This window comes from Pogona vitticeps, chromosome 1 (genome assembly GCF_051106095.1).
Source record: "Pogona vitticeps strain Pit_001003342236 chromosome 1, PviZW2.1, whole genome shotgun sequence".
Taxonomy (NCBI): Eukaryota; Metazoa; Chordata; class Lepidosauria; order Squamata; family Agamidae; genus Pogona; species Pogona vitticeps.
Genome location: NC_135783.1, coordinates 206,818,896 through 206,826,106, shown reverse-complemented (window position 1 = coordinate 206,826,106; position 7,211 = coordinate 206,818,896). Strand labels below are relative to the sequence as shown.

The 7,211-nt window shown below is 41.8% G+C and overlaps 1 protein-coding gene across 2 annotated transcripts in view; it reads left to right on the top strand.

The window, feature by feature from the left end:
- The first annotated feature begins 825 nt into the window (after positions 1–825).
- Positions 826–7,211, top strand: part of SCN2A (sodium voltage-gated channel alpha subunit 2) — a 138,183-nt gene continuing 131,797 nt past the window's right edge. For both annotated transcript variants that reach the window (XM_078394659.1, XM_078394660.1), the window contains exon 1: positions 826–1,404. The gene's annotated coding sequence lies outside the window, so the exon portion shown is untranslated. The remainder of the gene's footprint in view (positions 1,405–7,211) is intronic.

Below are 7,211 nucleotides of genomic sequence, written 5' to 3'. Positions count from 1 at the left end.
AACAGGGGTGGGCAAGTTTTATCCATCAAGATATTGACAGATTACAACTCCCATGTGTTCTAGACCACTGGTTCTTAACCTTGGGTTACTCAGGAGTTTTGGACTGCAACTCCCAGAAGCCTTCACCACCAGCTGTCCTGACTGGGGTTTCTGGGAGTTGCAGTTCAAAAGCATCCTAGTAACAAAGGTTAAGAACCACTGTTCTAGACAACAGAGCCAATAGCAAACAGTGATCAGAGATGCAGTCCAAAATCCAGCCATGTTGCCCTCCCCAGCTGGTGATAAAGTACCTTCCTATAATGCAGTGCACTGTGAAAAATCATTATAGAAAGCAGTGAAAGAACATTGGAGGTGTGTGTGTGTGTGTGTTTGTGTAGAAATATGACAGTCCTATACATATTCACTTAGAAGTAACCCCACTTAACTGAATGGAACTTACTCCCCAAGTAAGTGTCTATAAAATTATAGCCCAAATGATATTAAATGCCTTTCAGTTTGTATCCCTGCATTTATTTGCTTTATATTTCCTAACAACCCATAAATTCACTTCTTTCGTCTTGCTTTGTTTTTAAAGTGGAACAGACACGGGGCATTTGCATGAGCAGTTTGTAGAATTTTTGGATTTGGTGATTTCTCAAAGACTGGAGGTCATCCCAAAGTGTGTAAGGCTCCTCCCTAAAGTACATGTTTATGTCTGGGGTATACAGGGTGAGAACCCCTTTCCTTCAATGCTGCCACTCCTGATTGCTCCACACAGCAGGTAAAAGCTTGAACGTCATCCGGTCTCTACATGGCTTTTGTAGGTAACATTAACTGAGCTTCTCTACAGTGAGGTCATGTCACTGTACAGCTCACATCCTCGTTGGAAATGTAATAATCAGATGCAACGTTCACCGTTTCCTTCTTTAAGACAAGAGTATTTTTAGCCCATGGAGTGATTATATGTGATTAACAATGAAACTCCTGCAATAGGGATGTGAAAAAACAAGGCAGCCGGAAAGTGTTCGTTCCGATTGCCAGTAGATGGGGCTATCCCTTAATTTGCCGCCTTGTTTTATTTCATTATTTATATATGAATCTGTCTCTCCCTCCCTTCCTATCCCCCCTCTCTCCCTCTTTTTTCTTATCCCCCTCACAAGCATTTTTTTTTTTACGGATGTTGGGGAACACAGAGTGCTTCTTAGAAGAAGGCACAGAGAAAAGAAGATTACTGGAGAAAAGGTTTCCTCTTTTTTTTCTTGAGAGGGGTGGATCATGTTGTCAATGAGACAAGTGTAAAATGGGAGACTTTGGAAAGCTGCTCTCTTGAGGAACCTGAACAGCGGCAGGAGGAGAAAAGCCTTCCCATGCAGATCTATGGATAACGGTACTCAGCATGCTGTAATTTGCCCTTCTTCTTCACAGGTAAGACCATGGGCTTAAGAGAGTCTTTCCTCACTGGTTTTGCACATCCGGAATCAGGCCATCTTATTGATTGCCCTGTCTCCTGCTGGCGCACCTTGTTGGCAATGCATTTTTATGGCATCATCATAGGAGATGGTGCAAGGGGGGCATCATGGTGGCTAAATGTATTAAAAGTTTTCTATAATTTTCATTGGGAAGTGGTTTCATATCTTGTAGATGATCTGCCGTTTGCTTCTAATGCTGACGCACATTTTCCTGTATGCATGGGGAGGCATCCATAAGCTGTTGTCGCTTGGACATTCTGAATTAGCCACAAGTGTTAACATTTTTCCACTGGAGCTTCGATGGCTATTTTATGCACAATGAAAATGGGAGAAAAATGATGTAGCATCTCAAAAGAAAAAAAGGGGGGGGGGCTCGCTGAAGGAGAATGTTGCATGTATCTGCTGCTTTTTTCCTGTAGCATCTTCAGGTGGCAGAGCACTGCCTTTGCAATATCCAGGCATCCTCTGCACCGTATTTGCTGCGGCACTGCCTCCCAATGAAATCGCCCTTTCTATTATGGGAAACACTGTCAGGTGAATCAGCACTGTAGAAGGTTCCAAAGGCACAGCAAATGGTCCAAAATATGTTAAATGAGGTAGATTAGTCTTGTTTTAAAGACTTAACTCTGTATTTTGACAGGTCCTGATCTCCCTCCTCCTGCCTTCCCCCCCCCCCATTATATGTGTGATTCACATGATTGAGAGTGTGACAGACATTCTCAGCAGGTAGCAAACTGATGCAGTTCCCTGATTTGACTACTCCTCCATTTTCCTGCTTTTGCTAGAAAAAAAGATTGGGGGGGGGGAGGAGGAATTAAGGATGGGACAGCACAGATCCAGCTGGTTCCATATAGGAATGGTTTGGAGAGAGTGATCAGCACACTGGGCCTTAAGAAAAACACCGCCTGTCTCCTTGTGTGGTAAGCAACACAATCAGTATTCTGGTGTCTGTGTCATGGGCTGTCAAAGCAACAGTAGCTTGCCAGTATGACTGCGTGAAAAGCCGGATCAGATTTGGCCTCCAAGATTCTTTGACACATATGAAATTGAATGGAGATTTCGTAGCAGCTTTGCTCTGGAGGAGGTGGTTTCTTCTTCTCTCCCCCCCCCCCCCGCACCCAATGTTGATCTGTGCTAGGTTGTTTCCATAGCTGAGCACTGATTTGGTGGGCACGGTGTGCGGCACCACTGTCATGGCTAGAGGGAGAATGCGGCTGTCTTCATGATATGGAAAAGGATCCACCCTTGTTGGGCAGGAAGTAGGAAGGAGGTGCTCGTGTTGTTCCTGGCTGATGTGCCGTAAATGGTTTTGGTAGATGAGAAATGTCGAATGTTAAGCTGAAGATGATGATCTCTTCCCTCACCCCTACTCTTCTGTGTTTTCCATAATACCTTCACTATTAAGTAAACGTTCAGGCTGAAGAGGTCCATTCATTGTAAACAGACTTGTTTGTTACATTTGAGAGCGTCTCTGAGTGGTAATTTTGAAAAATAGATGGTAGGCCTGTAAACATGCCTTTGTGTGCATCTACCTATCACTGAAGAGGAAAGGTTTGAGAAAAGGGGAAAAGGCACCTGAAGACAAACATTTCAATTGTGATCATCTTTTCAGCTGGACAGGTCCTGAATGAGTGATTAACTACCATATAGGTAACTGTGTTATTCTGTGGGGAGAAACCCCCCCCCCAGCAAGAACTAGATTCTTTGTCACGCATCAGAGGTTAACAGATTTGCAGTGGCATAAGCTTTGGTGGAACAGAGCCTCCTCCAATTCATGTGGAAAACGGCAGGATTTGGCATTGTTTTGGCCAGAGATTGCATCTACCCTGTTTCCCCGAAATGAAGACCTAACCTGAAAATAAGCCCTCATATGATTTTTCAGGGTGCTCGTAATATAAGTCCTACCCCAAAAATAAGCCCCAGTTGAGTGAAACCCCGTCCTCCACCATTGTGGAGAGAGACCTCTGGGTAGTGTGGGTGGCATATAAATTGAATAAATAAATAAATAAATTGTGCAGCAACCAGAAGAAGATGACATGACTATATTTGAATCAATATAGATGGCTGTATATGAAAAAAAAAAATAAGACATCCCCCCGAAAATAAGCCCTAATTCATTTTTTGGAGCAAAAATTAATATAAGAGCCTGTCTTATTTTCGGGAAAACAGTGTAGTTAGATGGCACTTTCCACGTTGGCCTTAAACCTACAGTACTTGGCCTGCTTACCTCAATGAGTATCCTGTGCTTGGGGATTGGGTAACACCGACCTTTATTTGGCCTAAGCTGCATCCTGGCAGCTTCATGCAACTGAATAGGGAGGCCTCAGGTTTGAAAAGCTGCCTCCAACAGTATCTACATCAAAAATTAAATGACAGCAAACATGTTAATAAAGTTTTAATAAACTTCACATCAAAGTTAAATAGTACCTTTCTTGTTTGCCACAACATCACCATACTTTACTGCCCCTCCTCATTATACTGTAAATCTCTATATAAGATTCAGTTGGTTCTTTCACTTCCTCTAGGTTGAGCTAATAACATGCAATGTGATGTAATGGGCCAAGTGATGAGCAGAACTCAGGGGACATGAGATTGAATCCCTTCTTGGTCATGAAAACTCCCTGAGGTGGATGGGTGAGAAACTGGTAAAACCATTTCTCAGGTATTTCACTTATCTTGAAAGCACTATTAGAGACACTGTAGATCAGTTCTGAATTGGTAGCACATAACGCACAGGATGAGATATACAAACCATGTCTTCCCAGGGTAGAGCTTGTGCCGTTTTATCACCAAAAGGGAAGGGGAAAATAACAGTTTGGGAATTCTGTGTTATAATGGATCACGGAAACAGGAAGCACTTCTTCTTGTTCCCGCGCTACTGCAGCTGGTCTATAACATCTCACCCCATTCAGGATCCCACTAGATGTTTCTACTTCTGCTTATGAGCATGTGTGTCATAGGATTCAGTCTATCCAATCTGTACCAAGCTTTTCACCTAAAGACTTTCTCCAGGCACTCCTCAACTGAGGTACAACAGGGGCCAATCAGGGAGAGACCTTGTTCCATCCTTTTGCATCCTATCTCTTGAAGGCTCACCTGGCATCTGTTTTGCTTTAATTTTGGCACGGGCTGTTATATTTCCCCACAGTTTCAAAAATATTTTGAAGACAAGTTGAAAAACCAAAAATCCTATAAGGATTTTACAGCAGCACAATGCAAACAACTCAGTATGCAATACTTAACGTCTATGATGGTGATTTCTGAAGTTCAGATAATTTGCCTCCAAAAGTCTGTGCAGGTCACAAACATGATTTGGGCCATAACGTTTACATTCTTTTAATCTATTTTGAGTTTTATGGATTAGAATTTTGCCCAACACTATACTGTTGGCAATAGTAATTACATGCTGTCAAGGTGATTCTGACTTATGGTGACCCTTTCCAAGGTTTCCTAGGCATACTCAAATGTAGTCCATGATTCCACCCTGGGACTTGGCAGCTTGCCCAAGGCTAAAGAGGCTGGCTCTTCTCCCGAGGGGCACTGTGGGGAATTCGACTTCTAGGCACCAGACACCTAACTCACTGAGTTGGCTTGCAATACTTGCATTTATGCTCCCAGAACAGAAGGCTAGACATATTAGAAATACATGAATATTGCATATTAATATATCCTGAGGAGGAACAATAGCATTCTTCAATGTTTCCTCTGTCTTTCTCTCTTATTCTCACACACGTACAACCAGATGCTAACATGTATTTCCTTTGCCGGGTTCTGTTAAGATGGTGATGACTGATGATGATGGTTATACAGATCTTTTTCTTGTTATGTTGTTTATATACAGTCCTGGCATTAGTCATATGGAAGTAGATCCCATTGGTTTCACTAGTAAATTTTTTAGAAAGAGGTTTAGTCTTGCCTTTGAGGCAAAAAGAACCCAGTGCAACTCCAAGACAGTTTGGACTCACACAAATATCAAGCAAGAAACATTATGGAATAAGTCTAGTTCTTAGTCCCAAGGCTTGTCAGCATGTGCAGTTCCCATTTTACAGTACATGAAACAATCCAGAGATGATACAGCGGCATGCCCAAATTCATCACAAACAGCTGGCCTTTGAACCTTAAGTCTGAGCTCCATCTTTGGCTTGTTATCTGTTTGGCCAGACAAATCAAAACTGAAGTTTCCGTATATCTGTTTGTTGATATCTTCCAGGTGTAGCAAGATCCAGTCATTTGCTTCGTCCTCCTGTAAGATTTGGTCCACACATGAATGCTCACCTGTTTCTACAACTTTCATTGGTGAATTGTATCTGTGGATGTACAACTCCAGTGGAATATTTTTTTCCATACAGCGAGCACTTGTCCAGATGGAGGTTAAAGTGTCATGTTCAGTGTTGATTACATGCTTTCCCCCCCTTGCCAGTCACATGACACAAGGCTCCATGCAATAAGATACATGCTACGCTTTGTCCCCTTTCTTCCGTGCTTTAAAAAAATCTTCCTGGGGAGTGCCACTATTTTGTTCCTGGATTTGTTCTTGGGGGGCAGAGCTTAGTGCTATAGCACTCCATGGAGAGAGTTCATTTCTGTGTCAGATCATAAGCATTTAACTGGCTGTGAAATGAACTTCCCAGAATGACCAAAAACAGAGAGAAAATGTTCCAGAGGTCAAGCTGCAACAAAGAAGTAGATTTATAAGGATTTCTTTCCTAACAATTCTGAAAAAAAAATGACTCTCAAAAATGTGGCTTCTGCAATGCAGCGTAGATGGGAAGACCAGTAAGCCCTTCCCTCCTTCAGGATGAACCAACCAACCAACCACACATATTTGCTGCAGAACCTTTGTCCATCCGGTCACACCCTCTGCCAACATAGTCAGTTATATAGTAACGAATCTTAGATAAATAAAATATTGCGTGTGGATCCATCTTGAGGGCCATCCATGGAGGGTCATTTAATGCACATATAATGTGGACCAATTGCAGGTGCACGTATTTCAGTGTATACTGTTACCTTTGACACCAGTCTATACAATGAGACAAATGTAAATGTGGTTTTCACATAATGTATTTTTATTCTTTCAACCACATAACTCTTAAACAGACAGGAAAGTTTAATAGTCAAAGTTGGCCTCTTTTTTTCATTGTAGCATTGATGGTGTTCTGAAAACCAATACAAAAACGTATGTAAACTCACCTTTTTGAACGTGCTTAGATTACAGAAAGGCAAATAATTTAATCTGCTGTAGCTGTTAATATTAGAATGGAATGACTGACTTATATGTGGGGTTTTTTGTTGATTGTTTTTAATAGTTAAGAAAAGTTAACATGTTTACGGTCTCCTCTTATCTCCCAGCTACTTATAACTTGATTATAACTCTTTTATATTTTTTTGGCTCTGAGCTTTGTAGTGAAGCCCTTGTTAAGATACAAAGATTGTTTTCACACAGCCCAAATTGGCTTTGGATTGGCCCAACATGGTGCTGTCCCTAGGCCAGTTTCATGCTGTGTGTATTCAGAAACATACAACAAAACTGAGCTATTTGACCACAGGGTGGTGAATACGTGGCTGTGATTGCTTTCAACTTCTGCAGACCCATCACTCGCACTGTCTTATTACTGTCTTCCCAAATGGTTGCCTTGTATACACTTTGTGAAATTGGCAATTCCATGTTTTCCCAAAATATTCATTAATTTCTTGCAGATAACCAAAGTGCTGAGCACCACAATCTTATGCATATTTGTGCAGAGCTAAATTCCACCCCAT